General features: G+C 39.7%; 1 pseudogene; it reads right to left on the bottom strand.

The window, feature by feature from the left end:
• The window catches only part of LOC127647479 (SRC kinase signaling inhibitor 1-like), a 168,895-nt pseudogene that overhangs the window by 20,201 nt on the left and 123,289 nt on the right, over window positions 1-25,405 (bottom strand).

Raw genomic sequence — 25,405 nt, 5'->3', positions numbered from 1 at the left:
TAAAGCTAGTCAAAATACTCAAGTAAAACTCAATTTTTACCAGTAGCAATTGGCTTCTGCCATGATTCATAAATTGACAAGCCTCCCCATCTTGCAAAGGCTCAAAGAAAATGTCCCACTTGTAATTACGACTTTGAGGTGATGTTCATGTGTGCTCAACTCATAAATATTATTATTTCGACATGACTTGAATGTAACAGGTGTTCTAAATGGGTTTTAGTGAGTTTCTGTGCAGTTGTTAAGGTTTTGTAAGGAGTTAAAGTCTCTATTATATTCTGGTCCCTAGATATGGCGCTGGTCCCTCCCTTATTATAAATGTGATTATTTCAGTTGTTTTATCATCCACTTTGTAAAAATCATAAGTGTGATTAGAATTAACGAGCACCACTAATTATTATGGAGTGATAAACAGTTCTTGAAGTGAATTATTAAGGAGTCAAAACCCTATTGCATGGAAATTCCCGCTGGTGTAAGCTAGAACTTTCAACAGCGAAATCCCTTTTGATGTTATTTTAATGTTCAGGAATGGGTTTGTACAGTGCACGTCAGTACTGTGTGAGTTTGTTTTGAGAGGCAGATTGTGAGCCCTATTAGTTTTGATAGAAGGGTCGGCATGGTGTCACTGCAGCAGAGTTTTGATCTCCGCAAGTCTCCAAAGGGTTTCCAACAGAGACACAAAGGGGCATGGGGAACAGAAGACATCTGCTTGCTTCACCCTGTCATTCACTCAACCAAGAGAACAAAATCTGTCTGCTTGCTGGTGTTAATGAGCCTTGTAGTGAGTGTGTGTGTGTGTGTGTGTGTGTGTGTGTGAGTGTGTGTGTGTGTGTGTGTGTTGCTGCCCTAAAGCGGGTCAAGCAAGCCTAAAATCAACACTAGCTCAGCTTAAGTGGTGTCAGTCTATAGAAGCACTGTACTGACCACAGGGCAAAAAGATATTAACATGTAAGCTAAGACAGCAAGATGGGTTAGAATCAAACTGTGCACCATTAAAGATATTAGAAAAACATTTGGTATGTGCTCTTAAGTTGTTAACGTGTTAATGCATGTCTGATCTAGACATAAGGTGCATGATTAAGGGAGTATATAAAAACTTTTTAAGTTGGTATTTTATATACCAATGTTTTACAAATGGTACCCCACATGCACATTATGTCATTTCTGTAACATAATAATAATTTATTACTTTTGGAAAGGTAAAAAATCTGAACACAAACTCATATTTTCGACCTTTCATTATAACCTTTTGTAGAGACTGCCATGGCATTTTTCAATGCTGGCATATTATTACAGTGCCCCTGCCCCTAAACGGCCAGTAAAGACAAACTAACTGTGGTTGGTTGCTTTACGTGTCAATCAAATGGTCTGTTCCTGTCCAAGTGGCCGATTCATAGCAGAAAAAGCTGCAATGAGGACCAGACTCTATGGTGCGAGTCAAAAGACTAGTGTCTAACTAACAGCATGACATCACTTTACATCAATACTAGACAAGACATTCGAAAACCACTCATTTGTGCTTAATTGGTCATAAGCCAAAGAGCACAGACAGAGATTCAGATCTCCTGCCCGTTAATGTCTGCTTAATGAATGAGCAAACCAGCCCATCGGTGGCACCCACCAATGTGTGTGTATGTATGAACATAATTGTGTTGCTCAGTGGGTGTACACCAGACACATCTGGTGCTTGTGACATATGGACATTAATCTTGAACATTAACACCTTTGCTGTTTGGGTACAGATGGCTGATATGTCTCCTCAGGTATAACATGTGCTCACCTCCAACTCAGCAGCTAACTTCTCCTTGTCCCCCTCCTCTCTTTCACTAGCGATGGTCGGAGGGGTAGAGGCCGGCCGGGGGGCTTCAGATACACTCCTCCTCAGCTTCACGTGGGGCTTCTGAGGCTCGGTCTCCTCTGATTCAGATTTCTGTTAAAATACACCCATATAGTGAAAAGACAAATCTGTACATATGTGCTTTTAAGGCATCATGCTATAGAAAACAGAATTTTTCTTGCACTTTTAAAATAAATGGTTTCAATTCTTAAGAGATCTTATTTTTAAGCTCTAAAGTTCACAACATAAATCTCTCTGCCTGGTCCAAAAACACTGTTTCTTAAGTATTTAGTAACTTGGCCAATTATAACAGAGGTTATTTACATTAATTAACTCTTAAATATAAAGAAGCAAAAACAGCCTTTATTGGGTGAAAATGGTCAAGAAAAACTACTTTAGGTCCAAGAAGCATTGACAGGTGGATTTCAAATCCACAGATAATGCTACATGCTACATGTGTGGAACATGTCCCCTTAATTTTAGTCAGTGAATGTGAATGTGAATATAACTCAGTCTTCCTCGAATTCACCTGTAACCCACAGGCAGGTGTGTAAAGTAACAAATTACAAATACTAACGTTACTGTAATTAACTACTTTTTCCCAAGAATTGTACTTTTTTAAGTAGTTTAAAAATGTTATACATTTACTTTTACTTGAATTTTCATTTTTGTGTGAATTATTCCTTTGTAGCTACTGTACCAAACAACTTTTCCCATGCCTACTCTACCTCCTCTATTGTGCGGGACATGACGTGTCAAGTGATCCTGCTTATTAAGCATTTTGTTGCATTCCTTGCATTGTTTTGAACACGTTTTATGCACAAGAATAGCACTGTGTCGGCATTAAGGGAAATTTAGACCCTACACATAAACTGATTTTAATGTAATCGTTTCATGCATTACGATTTAAAATGGTGATCAGTGTATTGAAAATAATTTTTTTATATTTTCATTTCTGTCATCATGTCTCCCTTTTATTTTTTGGAATCAGATTCATGTAGTGTTTATCATAGATAAGTGATGTATTTTAAAAGTTGGCATACAGTTCATTATAATGCAGACATCCCAAGTCTCCCGGAAGTTCCGGAAGTCTCCCGCGTATTGATAGCGGCTCCCTGATGCCCGCAAATTAGTTAAAATCTCCCAGAATCAAGAGCGAGCGAGCAAGAGTGGTTAGACTGTGCTCCAAACCGTGTAGCGCGCACGGCAGAGAGGGAGAGAGTGAGAGACCTTGTGTGCGTGTGTGCATCAAGAAGTGCATGTAAGACAGAGAGCATCCTGATTGGCCTGTTTCGGTAAGTCAACCAATCAATTGTCAGTGTGGGCGGGCTTTTATCTCTTCTCCCGAACCTAATTAATCAGGACAGTGTATCTAGACACAGGAGCGCCGGGATACCTCCCTGAAATGACTTTTTGCAGGTTGGGATGCCTGATAATGGGGCATAGGTTTAGCAACTCAGTACTCAATACTCACTACTCATGAGTACTTTTAAATGAGCTACTCTTTTACTCTTGAGTAGTTTTTAGGACAGCTACATTTACTCTATTAACACCACATTTTTTGGGAAGTAATAGAACTTCTACTTGAGTATGATATTTCGGTACTCTTTCCACCCCTGCCCACAGGTGATTTATCACCATGGGAAGAGCTGATACCAGAGGTTGCACTACAAAAATCTTTAGCCGTCACTATGACAAACTAAGTTGTAAAATGAATGGTCTATTTTTATCCATCATACTTGTTTTAATTAGACAAGTAGACTAGTACATTCAGAGGCATAGCATCCATTATAATGGCATATACATGACCAATAGGCTTAAATGATATATTTTTTACTTGGCAAATGCAGGTCTGGTGAAACCAAGGAGTTCTAGGGTGAAAGTTCTACCAGTCAATTAACAGAGCTTAAACAAGACTTTTTTCAAATTTGTCATTTTACGTGCTGCTTAAAAAGGAAATTTACGACCAATCGTAAATTTTGAAAATGAGCATTCATACAAGCACCAGTTTAAGGAACTTTTTCAGTGTGCCTGATATCATAAAAAAGATGAGAAACACACATCTCAGAAGCACTACTACAGGTACTCTCAAATAACTGAAAATTCTGCCCTTAACTTATGCGCTTAGATTAAATGCAAGTAATTGGCAGAAATTACACCTCTTTTTTCCATGCTTTTATTTTGTTATGATTCTTTTTTGCAATTTATTTTAATAAAGTAACACCCTAATCATGCAGTAACACTAACGTAATGATGCAATCATTGATTTAGAGACCTTCTCCTTGAAATCCGAACATAATTAGTCAAAAATGACACATGGTGTTAAAGGTGATGGCGCCTATTAACACACATCTTAATACAACCAGGGCACATACACCCAGCATGCTTTTATACACAGTCGGCTTTTATGACATGCTCAACCTAAGCTTGACATTACCGTGCACTAAATCAAATGTGATGTGGTGTGTTCCCTTTATTCTACAAGGAGCATCTGTGCTTCCCTTTCAGTAAGAGTTTGCTTAAATATGTGTGCAAGCTTGCACACATGAGAATGTCTGTGTGTGTATGTGTGTGTTTGTGTGTGTGTGTGTTTGTGTACATGGTCTAGTCTTTAAAGACCCAATAAAATCAAAATAATTGTTTGGCTTATTGTCCATGTCTTATAGTTTTTAGGTCATCTATGCAAGTGTAATCCTAAGAGCTGACAAAATTAGCTTTTAGCAGATAAAAACTTTTAAAAGTGTACAGTATTTATTTTCTGGTAAAACAGACAAAACATGTTGATGACTCATCTTACACTCAGGGGTGTATACAAATGTTTGTATGATAATATGCACGCAAAAGGAAAAACATAAACACAGGTAAGACAACTGTGTTTGTCAAGCAATTTCATGGGGTCTTTAATGAAGAATTGCATGCACAGATTCCCTGCACATGTATAATCATTTGTGTATTGCTGTGTGTATGTCACCAGTCACCTTTACACTCTTTCCTGGAATGATCGTCTCTCCGCTGCGTGTAGTAAGACCAGAGGAGGACGGGAAACTCCTGCGGGGAGGTGGAGGAGGGGGGGATTTTGAGGGCTTCTCCGTTCGATACCTTGCCACAGTCAGCTCATCAGAGCCCCGTCTGGATCCGCCCTCTTTACTGGAGAGTTTATGCTGAGGCTTATTAGGCCTGTGGTCCGGTGTGGCATTGGTGCTAGATGGGCTCTGGTTCTGGTTTTGGTTCTGATTCTGAGCAGGTTTGATCTGCTTGGCGGCAAAGTCCAAGTCTGGAATGGCCTTCATGAGCTCAGCTTGAGTCTCTTCCAGCAGTCGATTAATGTCCTGAGCACTGTACTGAGTTAGACTGGCTCTCTTCTCCTCCCAGTCCCTCTCTGCTGCCTGAAGAGAGACACAGATTGAAAAAATTATGGTTTAAAACAGCTAGTAATTAGCTGAACTTTTAAGGCCTATTTACACCAAGCTCAAATGTTCAGCACAAACTCTATATAACAAGATTTAAAAACAAGAACAGTACATTCCTTTGAACTCATACCATGATGATTCAATGTTCTTTACTTTTACATTTATTCATTTAACAGATGTATTCAAGGTTGATTTTTAATTGCTTGACTGCCAAACAACTCAGTCAGGTTTCCAAATTTTATTTAAAGAATGATGAACATGTGAATAGGATTGGTGAAAAAGTGTTGCCAATATTTTGTATCATTTAGTTATTCAGCACCAGACTTGGTGTAAACAGGCCTTTATAGTGTATATATAACTGCCAATACTAGATGCCATTTTAAGCATACTAACAAATATATAGTGTGTAATTACGGAGCCACAAGCTTAAAGACTTTCCTGACAAGTTTTCATAAATTTCCAAACATTCCCCATTTTCATTTGTTCGAGCAAAACATGTAGTCTTGCCCAAATTCATTCCATTGATTGAGCCAGAACTTGACAATGTTTTGAGTAGGGATGTGCACGGTAAACATTTGTAACATTCGGATAACTACTAGGGTTTACAAATGGTTATTCGTTAAATCGTCGGGTGTCTGGAATAAAGAACGTTTATTAGAATGAATATTTGTCAAACACTAATCAAAATAGTAGGGAATAAAGTGCACAGTCAGCTATGAGCCCAAACAGCACAACATCTGCAACTCATGAAATCACTCACATTACAGTAAAAAAACAAAGAAAAACCTTATTTAAGTGCTAAACATGATATGTGCTCTGCCCGGGCAGGTTCACATTTCCATGACTCATTGAATGCTGGTTCGCAAGTATGAACACCACAGCAAAAGGGAAATAAACATGGGCTTACTGTTTGTCAAACACTGATATTTTGCCATGTGAACAACAATCTGGAATCATGTGTAACAGTGTAATAGTTACATTAAGTCCTGTTTTCAACTGTCTTGTCAGGTCCCATCGAGCTCAGGTCGGGTTGAAGACCTCTCTTGCACATGTAGAATTACCGAATGGCATCAAATGTTTAACAGAATAATGACTCTTTTTGAGTGCCCCATTGTTTACACTCATCACAGAAATCAACCTACAAATTGCTCATAGTTGTCTCGGCAGATTGATAAAATGACATGTAGAGACCTGGATAAATGTCTAAATGTATAACTGTCGTTTTTTTGTGGAAAGAGGATTTTATTATTTTTTTGGGGGTCTGAAAAGATACACACATATGCAATCAAAGTGTTGATGGACTTAGTTTTTTTTTTTTTTCGAGATCTAGCACGGGGATTCCATGTGAGAAAATCTGTGTTTGTTTCATCACGTTGATTTGTTTTATTAGTTTAAGATTGTGAAATCTTCCGGAAGAATATTCCTGCGTTTATTTTATTAAGTTCAGTGTTGCAGTTTAAGGTATAATAATTTGTGTAATTCGTTTGAAATCCGGAAGAATATACCCATGTTTATTTGGTTAATTTTGGGTAAAAGTATCGCAGTGGTGTATGTAGTTGGGAGTTCATGTCACGTGCGTGGTTATTTTCTTTAACTCTGAGAGATCGTCGAAATCAGGAGATCTGTGTTGATTTTCGTGGATGCATCTAGCCCGTTCGAGGAGGGAGGAGTTCATCTCAATCTACTCAATGTCGTTGTGGGTTGCATCACGGATCGCTTGTTCTGCAATTGGAATTCTTGTTTTTCCTGTTTCGTGAGTACACTGGTTTTTCCTCAAAGAGCTCCAACTAGCGCGCCATCTGTGTACTGAAAATCCCAGCTGTGTAAAATTAGAGTATTAGGCTACATTGACATTTGTTTTTTCCTTTTGGGTTATGGTGATTATTAGGTTTCATTGCTGTTGGGCTGTGACTTTGTGAATTTAATTATTTGGTTATTCAAAGGGGGGAAAAAAAACAAAACCAAAGAGTACTGAGACGAATAAATACATGTTTATTAATCTGTCATAATTTTGTGTGATTTCCTGTGGAAAGAACTGTTTTGTTAATTCGTTTTTTTCTTTGAGGGATTTATGTTTTCAAATTTAAAGGTAAACACAGAAGTGTATTCTTATAAACAAATCGAAACATAAATCTGAAACTATCAGGTGAAGATCTGAGATCTGGGTTATGTGTTGATACTGTAACTGAAGAGAAATGTGCCTTTACCGGGGTAGGGGGTAAATTTAAGATCCCCTAGACAGACTCATACTTTGTGAGCCACAAAATTCTACCCGGCGGGAGGGCTACAGACATATCGCTTAATACAACTTAAAATGACAATTTAAAACTAAAATCTTCAAAATTTTTCACACAGTAATTCTTGGTCACTTTAGCGCTTATCGCTCACCAGTCTCACTTCAACTGACGAGGCCTTATCAGACCCGCTTCGCCCTCCCAGGTCCTCCAGGCCCCGCCCCTTTAATGACCCCACTCCGTGAGAGTCTTTCTCACGCTGTGAGGAAGGGTTAGAATGGGAGTGGCTGTGGGCGTGGCCTTGACTGGAGTGAGGGCTCCAATTCGCCAGACTGTTCTCATTGAGGCTGAGCGGTGGGCTGGTTGAAATGTCAAAGTCTGTATTCTTCCTGTATTCCTCCCCTCCTCCGTTTTTAGGGGAGGAACTTGAATACTCATCCTGGTTATTCCACAATCCCTCATTCACCTGCCTGCAGGGACCAAAACAACATCAATCAGAATGATGCAGAACGAGTAGAATTATTGATATAGCAAATACTGTTCTAAAGCAGCTTAACAAACAAATTGCCTTACAAACCCCCCTGTGAGCCAAAGGTAAAAGTGCCAATGAGAGTCCAATCACTAAACTCACTAAATTGATTGAGCCAATTGCTGCTGAGTCTGACTGAGTTGCTCAAACAAATAGAACCCTGTTTTGATTGACGCACACAAAAACACGTGTGAATAGCCCCTAACTTGCCCAATACTTGAAAAACTGACCTGAACCCAGTCCGAAACCCATCAGTTTGTCTTGTTCCGTCAGGCTCAGATCGGGTTGAAGAGCTCTATTGCACATGTAGAATAACCGAATAGTGATTTTGGTATTCGAACGGCGCGTTGACCGAAAAACGATTATCCGAACAGATCCCTAGCTTGTGTGTTTCCACTTTTCAGGGAAATCAGGTTACTAATGGATTACTAATAGTTGTCTCTGCATATTAAGTTGGGATAGGTTTAAGTTAAATGTTACATTTAAAAAACTGGTGGCACTTTATTTTACAGTACTGTTCAACATTTACGTTCTATATAATTCCAAAAACAATAGTATTTACTAGGCCCTAAACCTAATTCTAACCCTAACCTTAACCCATATTATAAACATGTAGTTACCTAATATTCCTCAGTTCTTTTTTTGGGTAAGTACACTGTAAGTATACTGAAAGTACACATACTGTAATATAAAATGCAACCAAAAAAATCTAACTGTTTTCAAACTTCAGAAAGAAACCTTGGGATGAACCAAAACTCAGCCTGTACATATTAAAACTAATTTATACAAAGAATACATGAATACATATATACATGCATGCAGACACACTGTACACAAATGTTAATTTGAACAGATGTAATCCACAAAACAGTATTAATGATAATATCATCTAATTTGTTGTTTAATTGATCATGATTCATGCAATATGCAAACATTAGGGCTGCAGGCTGTGTATGGCAGATAGGTATTGGCTGAGAGGGAATTAAATTTGAAACCCAGTCAGAATGTGTGGGTGGACATTAAAAGTAATCTTTCTACAAAAAGTGCTCTGATTAAATGACTGCCGTCAGTACGTGTTTGTGTACCTCCTTAGCGTGGTGAGAGTGTCTGTGATTGATTTGCAGCGTTTAAGTAGAGCATCCAGTCTGTGCGGCTCCTCTTTCAGAAACTTCACCGCTTCCACTTCCACTCTCAAAACCACCCGCATTTTACTCTGCAGCCCTGGAAATTGATCTGAATTAGAGAGACAAAGAAGCAGTGAAGTGAGCAAGCGTCATCGACTCTCTTCTGCAACTAAACAGAGCTACGGTTCAAGTGTGTGCCTGTGAAGGACAGGAATGAGCTGTCTCACTCTTCAGCTCTGTGAGCGTCTCTCCCAGTTTCCTCAGCAGGGAGGTTTTCTCTTCCAATTCCTGTACTGTCACATGCTGGTGATTGACAGACATCTCCTTGTGGATCTCTTCCACTGACTTCTCTAGATCACTGCCAACACAAACTTCCTCTCATTAGTTTTCTTATACAGTGCGCTACACAAGTGAAAATGGTCCTATTTATCATTTCTCTCACTTTATGTAATTTCTATCAGTACATAATTACATTGACTGAATCAATTTCAGTGAAAGGGTAATTTGAAAAATGTAAAAGTAAAAAACATGAATTTCAGTATTTTTGTTACATGCACTTGAGCTTGCATGAACTCCACAAGTTAGTGCAAAACCTGATAAACTATGTTATCCAGCATGATTTGAGAAAAGAGCTTGTGTGCTTTAATGTAAGCAATGAAATCTGATGTTTTGTTTTAAAGAGTTAAAATGATCAATTTCACAAATATGCTTATTAGATTACCTAAAAATTGTGCAACATCTTAAATGTTTATTTTTCATTTTACACCATAACATTCCTTTTCTTTCTTTTTTGAAATCGTAAAACTTATATCTGCTTATTTCCAAGTATAAATTATATTTTGAATCCTAGATTCTCAATGTGAACTTTTGAACCCAAATGTAATGTATATCGACAGCTTCAAAAAGAGTGATTTTTTAAAACTGTATGTTTTATTAAATGTTACTTTGGTCATTTTTAATTTTAACTAATAGGTCATTAACAAACATTATTACATTCTGAACTTCCACACAGATCATTAGTTAATGTGCATAGAAATGTCTTGAATTTGATGAATATATTTTCTTTTATATTTAAATGGTTATGAACTACTAAAGTGCTAAGCATATTTGTTAATGACTAACAGAATTAATGACAGTAATTTTAAAGTATTACTCTTCATTTTGTTAAAATTTTTAATTCTGCCATAATTTTCTCTCCTTCATGCTGCTCCAAAACTTTATGATTTTTTTTTATGTTTCATGGTAAACAAAAAGAGATGTTATGAAGAATGATAGCCTCAGTCACCATTCACTTTCATTGTATAAAAATACATAAATTCTCCTTTTGTGTCCACAGAAGAATGTCATATGGGTTTTGAACAGGTGACTGAATTTTTATTTTTTGGGTGCAAAATATCCCTTTATATAGAAGGGAAGCTTGCTCTCTCTGATGTTTAGACATTTAACGTTTCTGTAATATAGAACAAGACGAGTGTGGAAAATCCACAGAGCACCTCCCTGAGCCACAGCATCAGTGCCTATTTAAATAAGTGTCAGTGCGGCAGGGTGCATTAGAGTTAAACGACTGAGACACAGCAGGAATGTTTACACTCAAAATCCAATTTAACCACATCAAATAAATCCACCCCCCACAAAATGGTTTGTTACAACACCACCCCGTTAATAATTGAATCACATCAACTGGCTGTTAACTATACTTAATAACCACTATCAATTAAAACCAACATGGCTGATCTGGCGGCGAGTTGATGAGACTGATTTACTCACCCCCGCTGCTTTTAATTGGAACAAAATAAATCAATGAAATGCTGTCCTTTTCCATACAAACAATCTTTAAGATGTGAGTCTGTCGTTTTATAACTGAATGAATGCAGTGCTGAGCTTAAAAGGGCAGTCGAAACCTTTATGCATTATGAAGCCATGGCACTTTAAAGGGTAGTCAACCTAAAATGTCAACTTCTCTGATCCCCATTCACTTTTATTGTATGCAAAAGAGCAGCTTGAACGTAAATATTGCTAAATATTTCCATTTGTGAAAAATAAAAAAAGAAAGTTTTACAGTGAATACTTGAGACAAAGTGAGGGTAAATGAACCCTTGAGGCTATCACATAAAACTGACAATTTGAGCATTATTACATTCATTCATCTGGCAGATGCTTTAATCCAAACTTACTTGTCAGTATTTCCAAGCTATACATTTTATCAGTTTATGTGCTCCCTGGGAATCAAACCCATGACCTTGCCTTTGCTAACGGCATGCTCTACCAATTAAGCTGCAGGAACTCTCACCAAAAAAACAACCAAATCAACATTAAGAAAAAGAGTTTGTGTATGATGAGGCATACTGTAATTGCTGTATTATGAGTTCCTCCTCGTTGAGATATTTGAGTCTCTCCTCTTCCACTAGCAGGCGCTGTCTCTGAAGAGGGTCTTCTTGTTTTCTCAGGGCATCAGATAGACGCAGACTCAGTTCTGTTTCGGTTCTCTTCAGCAGAGAGTGCATGGAGTCCTGGTTCTGCAACTACACACACACACACACACACACACACACACACACACACACACACACACACATTTTAAGAATGACTATTCATTGCAGTATGCATTGCGTGGCTTACACAATATCCTTTGTTCATGGAGCAGCATTTCTCTTTCTCTCTTTCCACCTGCCATTCAGTCAGTCAGTCAATCAATCACAGCCTTTGATTGGATGATTAGAAGGGTAATCCAGCAACATGTCCAAATTTGTCTGATTACAGTACACTTAAGGTATATAGAATATATATATATTCAGGTATATGTCTCAGGTGAGTGTGGTAACTATACAGTAGCTGTTTTATGATTGGCTGTGCTGTTTAGGAGTTCAGCAGTTTATAGAAGGTCAACTGTCCCAATACATCAAAACAAAATCATCACTGTCAGACCACTCATACTGTATACAGGTAAGTGTACATATGTGTATGTGTGTGTAACATTGACCTGACTTTGACCATATGCAGCTGTCAAGTCGTGAGTGACAGCATGATTTTTCTCAGTGCTGAATTTTCCTTGGCAGAGAATAAGTGTGTGATGGCATATATAAGTATGAATATAATAGTACTGCCTGTTCATGATAGCAGTGATGGCTTGTATCTGTTCTTGATCTCTTGAGTGCTAGTGAACGCACATGTTTCCTTGGGTTTATTTTCTAATACATAGCTATGCTTTTGTGCATATTTGGACATTGTGTGTATCACAAACTACCTCACAACATAAATTTGCCCACTGTCAAATGCAACTTTCAGATTTTGTGCTTTAGATATCCTGAGTTGTAGGAAATGATGCTGTATGAATTCACACACAATGAGTGATTGAATCATTGACTCAAGTGAAAAAATGGGAGTGTATGAGAATGATTTATTCACTTTAAAGATTCATTTAAAAAATGTATGAACAAAACACTACTAACTTTAAACTACATTCATAGAAAACAATGGTTTTGAATTTTAGGACACTATCTATAGTCTACCTGAAGTGTCCGGTTTGTGACCCCCTTGAAACTTAATAATATTAAAAGTTGTATATAATAGGGCCTTCCTAGCACTCAAGTTTGCTTTACAAAGACAAAGACAGAAATATGAAAGCAAAAGCAAAACAAGCAGACCTAAGCAAAATAACAAACAAAACTAAGAAAATAAACAAAGGGAATACATAACAAGGACATGTCAAATAATCGGAGAATCACAAAACAAAACAAATAATCATTGACATGTATCATGAGAATAGCAAAAATGAAATGAGATGTGTTTTCAACATCTTTTTGAAGAATGAAAGGGAAGAGACCTCCCAAAGATTCTGAGGAAGGGAGTCTAGGTGCAACAACACTTAATGACCTACCACCCATGGAAAATAATCTAAACTTGGGAACAACCAAAAGACCACACTCAGAAGAGCTCAATGAGCAAGCAGGGGAGTAGGGCATAAGAAGCTCAGATAAATACTGCGGAGCAAGTTTATGAAGAGCCTTGTAGGTAAAAATGAGAATCCTATACTGTGTGTGGCAGTAGCGGATACTGGCATGGACAATATAGGCAGGTGCCTGACAGGCTACTCAGCCTAAATGCTCTAAATGGTTAGGATTATAGATGTTCATAATGCATTCTTACATTCTGAACAAAACATAAGATAACCATAATCAACAGTATAGGCACACCGTGACACAGGATCGACTAAGTGGTCTTGAAAAATAAGTATCAACCATGTGGTTGCTGGGCATATTTGACAAAGTCATAGATCATTTTACATCAATGAAATCTAGGAGGGGAGGGTTCAATTTGAAATTAGGAATTATATGTAATAGATCAAGCAGCAATCTGTAAAAAGTTTCTTTTTCATTTTCTTTATTTATTGACTATAATATAATTGTGCAATTTAAGTTCTGTATATATAATTTACATCTTAATATAACTTGCCAAATATATTTACACTGGTGGACAAAAGTTTGGAATAATGTAAAGATTTTGCTCTCATGGAAAGAAAAAAAATCCTCCACGTTCAGCAATGACAACTTTGCAGATCCTTGACAGTCTAGCTGTCAGTTTGTCCAGATAATCAGGTGACATTTCACCCCACACTTCCTGTAACACTTGCCATAGATTTGGTCTTATCGGGCACCTCTCTTGCACCTTACAGTCTAGCTGATCCCACATAACATCCATATCCATAGCACTCTTTTCCAATTATCTGTTGTCCAATGTCTGTGTTTCTTTGCCCACTCTAAAATTCTTTTTGTTTTTCTGCTTCAAAAGTGTCTTTTTCTTTGCAATTCCTCCCATAAGGCCTGCACCCCTGAGTCTTCTCTTTACTGTTGTACATGAAACTGAAGTTGAGCAGGTAGAATTCAATGAAGCTGTCAGCTGAGGACATGTGAGGCGTCTATTTCTCAAACTAGAGACTCTGATGTACTTATCCTCTTGTTTAGTTGTTCATCTGGCCTTCCACATCTCTTCTGTCCTTGTTAGAGCCAGTTTTCTTTTGTCTTTGAAGACTGTAGTGTTCACCTTTGTATGAAATCTTTATTTTTTTTTTTGGCACTTTCAAGCATTGTATAGCCTTCATTCCTCAAAACAATGATTGACTGACGAGTTTCTAGATTTGATAAAAAAATGACTTTTTTCAAATAGTGATGGTGCTGTTTTTAACATCAGTAATGTCCAGACTACATTTTTTGATCAACTGAATGCCACTTTGGTGAATTAAGTACCAATTTTGTTCAGAAACAGCTAAATCTGTACATTCTTCCAAACTTCTGTCTGCCAGTGTATATATAGGGGGCACCACGTCGGATCTCGCCGAGGGTACCAAGTAAGCCAGAACCGCCACTGGTGTGTGGTGTACAACAGATAGCCAATGCAGATGCTGAACAATGTGAGGAATGTAAGCTGATGTTCTAGTATGTTTAAGGAGACGGCAAGATCTGAACATACTGTAGTCGTGAAAGTGATTTATTAGAAAGACCTGTTAACAGAGTTGCAATAATCCAAGCGTGAAGTGACAAAGGCATGAATTACAGTTTTTGCATCCTGCAAACTACGAGGGGAACAAATATAAGAAATCATGCAAAGGTGAAAGAAAGCTGTTTTAACAACAGTGAAACATGTTGCACAAAATTTAATCAGGCCAGTATTGACTTGAAATCACAAGCACAGGCAGCATCAGTATCAACATGAATATTAAAGTCTTCTAGTAGAATAACAGTGCAGAAGTGCTGAGTATTCAGAAAGCTTTCATATATCCAGGAAGGATAATGATGTTAGGGCAACAGAGTTTAAAACAGTAAGGAAAAAAGGAAGAGTCCAAGATATTTAAATGATATGAAAGCCAATAGTATGAAGACCAGAGCGGTAAACATTAGACAGCCAAAGACAAAAAGCCAAACAAACTCATCTCTGAGGAGCAACAGCCAGTCATGCACAGCGTTCTCTTACAAAGCGGAAGCCTTTTAATAAGTTATTCAATATTATATCCTTTTTTGTTGATTATGTGCAATCACAGCCATGCTGATATTCATAACAACAGCACTCTTGCTTGTGTGATATTGCTTCATTAAATACAATCTAGTGTATCTATGCAATAATAATAATAATAATAATAATAATAAATGTTTGCCAACATGATTGAATGAACATAGTCCTACTGTGTTTGTGTGTGTGGGAGTTTGAGTGCCACACATTACCACCATTTTGTGATGTGTAAGCATTATGCAGACAGTGTTGTTTGCCCTCAGAGAAATACAGGTTGGACTTTGTCACTTGCAGAGAGCCCATAATGAGAAAAGTGTGTGAAACAGTGCTTTTGCGCAATGTATGTGTGTGTACATTCCAATAGGTTTTCTAGTATCGTTCCATGGTAGTTCCTCCTCAGGATGAATAATTTATAAGTCTCATGCAATATTCAACATATCCATGTCTCCTAGGTAACGGGATGGGGCAAGGGCTGTGTCTCGAGCTCCGGCATTCAGGCAGGTAATTGTCTAACTCAGCAATCTGCTGTTGTCATGACACACAGAGGCTTGCCTCTCGACACCAAAGCAACTGACACCAATCAAGCCATTCCCTGGTCTGCACGATCCCAGAATGTCACAACTTACGCTCTGCTTCCATTTCTCCATCCAATTGCTGCTTTTTCTTCCATCCTCAACCTTCCCAAAAATGCCTCCCATTTCAAGTCAAGTGTTTTTTTATTGTCGTTCAACCATATACAGTTAGAACAGTACACAGTGAAATGAGACAACGTTCCTCCAGGACCATGGTGCTATATAAAACAACATAGGACAAACACAGAACCACATGAGACTACACAGACCTAAATAACATACCTATATAAAGTGCACGTGCAAACATGTGCAAAAAGTATGGGACAGTACAATAAATTACAAAAAATTAACAGGACAGTACACAGTAGTGCAAAAAGATGACAGTTTCTAAAAATACCAAATGTAAACATAACATACTATGAGATAGTGTTCTATGCACATAGCAGTTATTGAGGTAGCAGCCAGGTATAAAGTGACAATTAATTAAAGTGCAACTCAGGACACTTGTGTGTGTGTGTCAGTCCAGTCTCTGAGTATTGAGGAGTCTGATGGCTTGGAGGAAGAAGCTGTTACACAGTCTGGCCGTGAGGGCCCGAATGCTTCGGTACCTCTTGCCAGACGGCAGGAGGGTGAAGAGATTGTGTGAGGGGTGTGTGGGGTCATCCAAAATGCTGGTTGCTTTGCGGATGCAGTGTTTTTTGTAAATGTCTTTGATGGAGGAAGAGAGACCCCGATGATCTTCTCAGCTGTCCTCACTATCCTCTGCAGGGCTTTGCGGACCGAAACGGTGCAAGTCCCAAACCAGGCAGTGATGCAGCTGCTCAGGTTGCTCTCAATAGTTCCTTTATAGAATGTAGTGAGGAGGGGGGGTGGGAGATGTGCATTCCTCAGACTTCGGAGAAAGTAGAGACACTGCTGGGCTTTCTTGGTAATAGAGCTGGTGTTGAGGGACCAGGTGAGGTTCTCCGCCAGGTGAACACCAAGGAATTTGGTGCTCTTGACGATCTCCACAGAGGAGCCGTCGATGTTCAGCGGAGAGTGGTCACTCTGTGCTCTCCTAAAGTCCACATTCAGAGACAGGTTGTTGGCTCAACACCAGTCCGTTAGCCGCTGCACCTCCTCTCTGTATGCTGACTTGTCGTTCAAAGGCAACTGATGTTGTCCTGTAGTTGGTGATGGCCTGGAAGTGACTGTGGATTCTCTGGGTGTGTGCGCGCTTTGCCTCTCTGATGGCCCGGGACAGTTTGGCCCTCGCTGTTCTTAGGGCAGCCTTGTCGCCTGTTCTGAAGGCGGAGTCTCGGGTCCTCAGCAGCGCACGCACCTCCGCAGTCATCCACGGCTTCTGGTTGGAGTGTGTGGATATGGTCTTGGAGAAGGTGATATCATCAATGCACTTGCTGATTGTCAGCTAGTCACTGTAGCTAGTCACTGATGTTGTGTATTCCTCCAAGTTGGTAGAGTTGCCATATGTTGCAGCATCCCTGAACATGTGCCAGTCAGTACACTCAAAACAGTCCTGAAGAGCAGATGGCTCCTGCTGACCAGGTTTTCACCTGCTTCTGGAGCGGTTTTGTGCATCTGACGAGTGGTCTGTATGCTGGAATTAGCATAACAGAGATGTGGTCTGAGTAGCCGAGGTGGGGGCGGGGCTCCGCCCGGTACGCGTCTGGGATGTTTATGTAAACAAGATCAAGCGTGTTCACCCCTCTCGTTGCAAAGTCTACATACTGATGGAATTTAGGGAGCACTGTCTTGAGATTCGCATGGTTCAAATCTCCAGCGACATTAAACAGTCTGTCAGGGTGAGCGTTCTGCAGTTCGCTCATAGCCCTATCCAGTTCACAGAGCTCTTCCTTAGCGTTAGTGCTGGGGGGAATGTAAACTCTGGTTATAATAACAGTGGTGAATTCCCGTGTGTGGTAGGGCGGAGGGCAGGGCCGGGTTGTGATCATACACACCCGGTCCCTTATCAGGCTAATCAAGCCTCCGAGAGGGATAAAGGCCGACTGCGGAGGATTGTGCGGGAGAGAGAGATAGTTTACGGACATGTCCGTCATGTGTGTTTGTGTCTTCTGTTTTAAGTTTTATATTAAACCATTATATATATATTGAAAAGCCGGTTCTCGCCTCCTCCTTTCCATTGACTGCTTTACACTGGTGCAGAAACCAGGAGGAGGGATACGCCATAGTAGAGTTCTCGCCACTACAGTCCACCACAATGGAGCAGCCGCGGCCGCGAGGGGAGAAGGGGCTCCTAACCGACCGCCTGGATCGGTCAGGGCCGCTGCCAGGGGCGGAGGAGTCACCTACCAGCCGCTGAAATGCGCCGGGGTCTGAGACCGCCGACTGCGAGTGGGGAGGGACTCGCTGCCGACCGCCTGGAGCGGGAGAACAACTGCCAGGGGCGGGGGAGACCCCTTCTGTTCCCCGAGAACGCAGTGGGGCGTTCCGTCCGCCAGGGGCTGGAGGACTGCCTCCGATCCAGCCGGAGAGACGCGGCTGTTGTCCGTTAGAGGGTGGAGAAGTGGCCAAGGAACAAGCTACGGCGTATCGGAGAACTGGCGAGTAAGTGTTTTTTTTTTAAATCTCTCTCTCCTCTCTCTGTCTCTCACTGCCGCTCCGCATTGGCCTTTTCCCTCTCATTTAAATTTGAGGGATGACCTGCCGGCAGACTGGGCAAGAGGAACGCCCCTCCCCAGGGAAAGAGGGGGGATGTACGTCATGCCTGGGGCTCCCTTGCCTGAGAGAATGTGGCAGGGCGGAGGGCGGGGCCGGGTCGTGATCATACACACCCGGTCCCTTATCAGGCTAATCAAGCCTCCGAGAGGGATAAAGGCCGACTGTGGAGGATTGTGCGGGAGAGAGAGATAGTTTTCGGACATGTCCGTCATGTGTCTTTGTGTTTGTTTCAGTTTATTATTAAAATATTATTTATATTGACAAGCCGGTTCTCGCCTCCTCCTTTCCATTGACTGCTTTACACCGTGGTAAATAAAACGGTCTGCATCTAACAGTCACAAGCTCCACCAGCGATAAGCAGTAACTAGAGACTAGCATAGTTATTGCACCATTCCGTGTTGATGAAAACACACAAGCCACCACCGCGAGTCTTACCGCACAGAGCTGCATTTCTGTCGGCACGAAACGAGGCGAGCCCATCTAGCTGAATGGCGGCTTCCGGAAAACAAAAACAAAGACGCAGCGGTCTCTAAGCTCACGCTGCGTAGTCTTCTGGAGTCGGATGTAGTCCAGTTTATTGTCCAGGGAGCAAACATTTGAGATCAGGATAGACGGGAGAGCCGGCCGGCTAGGGTTTGTTTTTAGCCTAGCATGGACCCCCGCCCTCTTGCCGTGCTTTTGCTTCCTGTCACACCACTTACGACGTCCCCTCCCCCGGGCACCAGCATCAGGCGACCGTAAAAGTCAGGCTAAGTGACAAAAATAGCACCATTTTGGATCTGGAGTGGCCGCTGCGTGCTACCGCGCCACCATCTTGGATCAACTCCAATTTCCTTGCACTTTCTACATCTAAAATGTTAATTTCCTTTTTTTATACTTTTGTTTATCAAGTGTTCATGGTTGAGATGCAGGTGTTCACTCATGAATCACATGAGCAGCTCTCATTTCACAGTCATTTTTTATTAAAGCAATGCTGACTGAAAGTTTACTTGATTTCAGACAAGGTCTGGAATTACTCAATTCTCTCTCTCGATGATATGTCCCTGCTAGCCCATACAGCTCATCAATGGCTATAATATTAAGAATAATTGTCTGCCATGCAATTGCAGTGAAGGGGCAGAAACAAATGACTACTTGGAACACTTGTTCACACGCACATAAACACCAGGGTTCACACACCAGGGTTCCCCTAATTTTTTAGTTATCTGAGATTCTGGATTAAAACTAAAAAATATATATTTTATAGAGAATGTACTCACAAAGAGCAATTAATGCAGATTAAATGTTAAGATCTCAGCATTAATAGAAAACAATTTATTCACTACAGAAAATACCCTGCATTTCCAATCTTGTTAAAGACCTTCATTTCCATCTCTTTACCATGCCTTGAATTGACAATTTTTTAATTCCCTGATATTTCCAGGTTTTCCATGATTGTTGGAATCCTGTTTATACTGGAAAAGAGAAAACAGGATGACTGACAGATAATCCAACAGGATCTGTCAGTCTAGCATGTTACCATGCTGTTTTCATTGTGTTTGCTTTCAGCCTTCCCAAATCCTCTTTATCAACACATATTCAATAACAAACATATTCCTTTATCATAGCACTATTTAACCTGTCACTTTCACTAAGTCGCCAAGGCAATCTGATAGCTGTCTGTGCACTGGAACCTCTTGCAATCCATACAGTATGTATATATTTCTTATAAAGTGCATCTGGAAAGTATTCACAGCGCTTCACTTTTTCCACATTTTGTTATGTTACAGCCTTATTCCAAAATATATTACATTCATTATTTTCCTCAATTCTACAAACAATACCCCATAATGAATACATGAAAGAAATTTGTTAGAAATCTTGGAACATTTATAACAAATAAAAAACAAAAATCACATGTACATAAGTATTCACAGCCTTTGCTCAATACTTTGTTGAAGCACCTTTGGCACCAATTACAGCCTCAAATCTTTTTGTGTATGATGCTACAAGCTTGGCACACCTATTTTTGGACACATACATTCTTCTTTGCAGGACCTCTCAAGCTCCATCAGGTTGGATGGGGAGCATCCGTGCACAGCCATTTTCAGATCTCTCCAGAGATGTTCAATTCGGTTCAAGTCTGAGCTTTGGCTGGGCCACTCAAGGACATTCACAGAGTTGTCCCGTTGCCACTCCTTTGTTATCTTGGCTGTGTGCTTAGGGTCGTTGTCCTGTTGGAAGATAAACCTTCGCCCCAGGCAGGCAAGTTTTCATCAAGGATGTCTTTGTACATTGCTGCGTTCATCTTTCCCTTAATCCTGACTAGTCTCCCAGTTCCTGCTGCTGAAAAACATCCCCACAGCATGATGCTGCCACCACCATGCTTCACTGTAGGGATGGTACTGGCCAGGTGATGAGTGGTGCCTGTTTCCTCCAGACATGATGCTTGCCATTCAGGCCAAATAGTTGAATCTTTGTTTCATCAGACCAGAGACTTTAGTTTCTCATGGTCTGAGAGCCATTCAGGTACCTTTTGGCAAACACCAGGCGGGCTGTCATGTGCCTTTTACTAAGGAGTGGCTTCCGTCTGGACACTCTACCATACAGGCCTGATTGGTGGAGTGCTGCAGAGATGGTTGTTCTTCTGGAAGTTTCTCTTCTCTCCACAGAGAAACGCTGGAGCTCTGTCAGAGTGACCATCGGATTCTTGGTCACCTCCCTGACTAAAGGCCCTTCTCCCCGATCGCTCAGTCTGGCCGGGTGGGCAGCTCTAGGAAGAGTCCTGGTGGTTCCAAACTTCTTCCATTTACGGATGATGGAGGCCACTGTGCTCATTGGGACCTTCAATTCTGCAGACATTTTTCTGTACCCTTCCCCAGATCTGTGCCTCGATACAATCCTGTCTCAGAGGTCTACAGAAAATTCCTTGGACTTCATGGCTTGGTTTGTGCTCTGACATGCACTGTTAACTGTGGGACCTTATATAGACAGGTGTGTGTCTTTCCAAATCATGTCCAATCAACTGAATTTACCACAGGAGGACTCCAATCAAGGTGTAGAAACAACTCAAGGATGATCAGTGGAAACAGGATGCACCTGAGCTCAATTTTGAGTGTCATGGAGCGGTGGTGGTGTAGTGGGCTAAAGCACATAACTGTAAATCAGAAGGTCGCTGGTTTGATCCCCACAACCACCACCATTGTGTCCTTGAGCAAGACACTTAACTCCAGGTTGCTCCGGGGGGATTGTCCCTGTAATAAGTGCTCTGTAAGTCGCTTTGGATAAAAGCATCTGCCAAATTCATAAATGTAAATGTCATGGCAAAGGCTGTGAATACTTATGAACGTGATTTCTTTCGTTTTTTATTTTTAATAAATTGGCAAAGATTTCAAAGAAACTTCTTTCATGTTGTCATTATGGGGTATTGTTTGTAAAATATTGAGGAAATAATTAATTTAATCCATTTTGGAATAAGGCTGTAACATAACAAAATGTGGAAAAAGTGAAGTGCTGTAAATACTTACCGGATGCACTGTATTTGCCCTATCCATTTAATCAGATTTTATATCCATCCTTCTTGTCAGACATGACTGCTGTCTTGGGATATTTGGTCCATATCAGGAAAATTTGACATTTTAACAGATACTGTTAAAGATCTCTCCTTCTCTCTCTTCCCCTGTCTGTTTCTCTCTACTTCTGCCCTATGCAATAAAAATAACAATACCTTTAGAAATTTGTATTAAAAACAGCTACGCAATCAAAGACATCTAAACTCAGCAAAGTCCTTTAAACATGTTTGAACAGGTTTGATTTTGAACAAGTCCTCTTATTTAGCTAAACAAATGTTTAGTGTGTGATGCAGCATTTCCTGCACCGCTCAGTAATGGAGCTGTTGTTAAGGGTGATGAGATAAAAAAAGATTTTATACTGCAAAACAATACAAAGACAATAAATAGAGAACATGTCTATTTCACGGCCCATGCTGGCTGCATGCAAACAAACTTACAGCATGACCAGTTTTGTCCAATGAATGAATGAATGACTCTTCTGAGTCAGGTTTTGTTTAATGAATCAGTCAAAAAGACTCACAAAGACACAAGTTATCATTCTAACAAATCGCTGAATTAGAGTGGTTACTTGACATCTGACTCAATGAATGGATCTTGAGAACATGCAGTTTTTAAAAATAATAAATTGCTATAGATTGCTTTAATTAATCATATTTATTTATTTGTTACATATATAGTATGCATATATAGTATATAGTAGTATTACATAAATTGTGTTGTTTTATTTAGTATGTAGTTTGGACCAATTATTGGGGGGATACTGCAAACACAGAATTCTGTAGGATTATGTGCTGTACAGTATAGTGATACAACTATAAACAGAACTGAGATCAGTGCATCTCCTCCTCCACACCACACAGAGTTAGCATCAGGAGCAACCAATCCACCGTAAATACCAGGAGAAGCCATTCAGCACCCTGCTCTTTGTTGTCACTATTGTGTGTAAATGAGACTGAGTGAGAAATTGTGAAGACTACAAATGTATGCTGTTGTTCTTGCTGTATGCTTTCAGCAGTAACTTCTGTGATGCTTCCTTAAATCTTCCTCTCTGTCAAAAGCCAAAACATCTTAATGGCTCACTGAGGTCCTGGTTTATTACAATAATCCAACAATACACCAAAGCATTGTTGAATTCCAACATGCATGTTCCAAACACATTCCACATGTGCTGTTTAATTGTATACAACTACACGACTACAGTATGAAGTAGTTCCAGGTTTGTTGACTCCATTACAGTAGTACTTAGCCATGTTATTTTCAATTAACAGATGTAATCAGAGGCGTAAGGAAGTAATTCAACACACAAGATCATTTAAGGGACGAAACCTGAAAAACAACTTAAGATAAGCACATGTTCATGTGACTTACTGTGGTATAAGTAGAATAATGGACTCTAAACTGCTGAATCACTGCAATTGTAATGCACAGCCGAAGTGTAATGGCCAATTTGCTTCGCATCGTGGCCACATTACAACCTTAGGTGCGCATTGCATTTTCAATAATTCAACAGTCCGTTGTCAATTATTCCTTGCCAAATTGTAATCCGTGTATGTTACTATGACTATAAAACAAAGTAGTTCAAAATAGTGCCATTATAATTATAGGTATCACATTTTTGTGAAATGTGCATTGGTGTTGTACTTCGTCCATTAGTGCTGTGTCAAAAGACAGGAAACACCTTGTAATAACTACACTGTAAAAAATATTTAATCAGATAACCTAAAAATGTGTTTGCTTCAATAACAGCAAAACCAACTGTTTTTATTTAAGTCAAAAATCCAGTAGAAAAAGATCCTTGAAGTTACCATTGACCAAGTTTCAAGCAAAGTAATTTTCGTGTCCTTAGTTAAAGCTAAATGCTTCACAAAGTGACAAAATCATAGGCAAACAATACAAATTTGATTTGGTTTAACATGCTGTTTAATACAGAGCAAGATATTGGACCAATGAGATTTCACTGTGGGTGGGTCTACCCATCGCGATGCAACAAAATTGAAACGAAGCAACTGACAAATTGTCTTGACAAGCCACAGTGTTGACGGTAGCCCCTAGTTAGGAGAAAAACTCCTAAGATGTGATTTATCGCTTGGCGCCTAATTACGGAATACCCGGTTAGCATGCAGTGTTACCTACTGTGTGTCAAGATGTATGAGAGTGAGTGTTTGTGCATAAATTGCTACCTGCATTTTCCGGAGCTGTGCAAGCTGTTTGCGCAGATCAGTGGTGTTCTGTTGTAAGTCGTGTAGGTGGAGCTGCATCTGTAGTCTGGAGACGGTTGAGGCCTGAGAGCTGCTAGATGAAGGTGGAGGCATCAGAGCCAGTGGAGCCAGTGGAGTCAGCACTAACAATCACAATACAGGACAAAGAGTCAACACTCTAGGGTCTAAAGACCTGATATTGATACTACACACAAGCTGATATACTACTGACATGCTACACAATCTGATGTACAATATAATAGTGTTGGGGTTGAGTCCACCTTAGTCGAGTCCTAGTCAAGTCCTAGTCTTTCAACAATCGAGTCAGAGTCCAAAAATGTGACTCAAGACCGAATGTGTCCATAACAGGCAGAGTCTGAATGAATCTTTTCATGAATCTGAATTCAAATTGTAACCATGAACTCAATATCAATACTTTAAGCTTATTTTAAATTTCACAACTAAGAAAACACAATTGTCAATATAAATGCAACAAAATCAAAAAAAATATTTTTGTATTAGTTTACAGCTGAACAAAGTGGTTTCAGAATGAAAGCATATGCTTTAAGTGTACGAAGGCAAAACTGGTCTTCAACACAATTCATATTGCATTCTGTTGACATTTCAGTTATACAGTTGCTTTCCCCTCCACTCAAACATAGGACTAAAGAAAGCAAAAGCTGCATTAGACATTACAACAATGGAGTTATTATTGTTTTTCGGATTTTAATTTTGTTTTTTATTTCTAATTAATTTTCAATTTGTAATTTCAATTTAGTTTACTAAATAATCCCTATCAAAAAAAAGTATATATACTGTGATTTATTTTTTGTCTCCATCTGCCATCTCGTTTGGGAAAATAATGAGTCAACACAGTTTGGAATAATGTACAGATTTTGCTGTTTCGGAAGGAAACTGGTACTTTAAATCACCAATGTGGCATTAAACTGATCACAAAGTATAGTCAGGACATTACTGATGTAAAAATCTGCACCATCACTATTTGAAAAATTTCATTTTGTATCAAATCTAGACCCCATTTCCAGCAACACCTTAACCTTGAGTAATCATGCTAAATTTATAATCTTGTTCTAGAATTCACTTGCCATTATATCAAACACAGTTGAATGCTATTTGGTTCATTAAATTAATCTTCACATTGTCTTTGTGTTTGTGTTTGTTTTTGAGTTGCCATAGTATGGTGTAGTGGTGGAGTAGTGGTCTAAAGCACATAACTGTTCATCAGAAGATCGCTGGTTCGATCCCCACAG

This window comes from Xyrauchen texanus, chromosome 8 (genome assembly GCF_025860055.1).
Source record: "Xyrauchen texanus isolate HMW12.3.18 chromosome 8, RBS_HiC_50CHRs, whole genome shotgun sequence".
Classification (NCBI taxonomy): domain Eukaryota; kingdom Metazoa; phylum Chordata; class Actinopteri; order Cypriniformes; family Catostomidae; genus Xyrauchen; species Xyrauchen texanus.
Note: the sequence above shows the minus strand (reverse complement) of the source record. Positions and strands in the feature narration are given on the sequence as shown.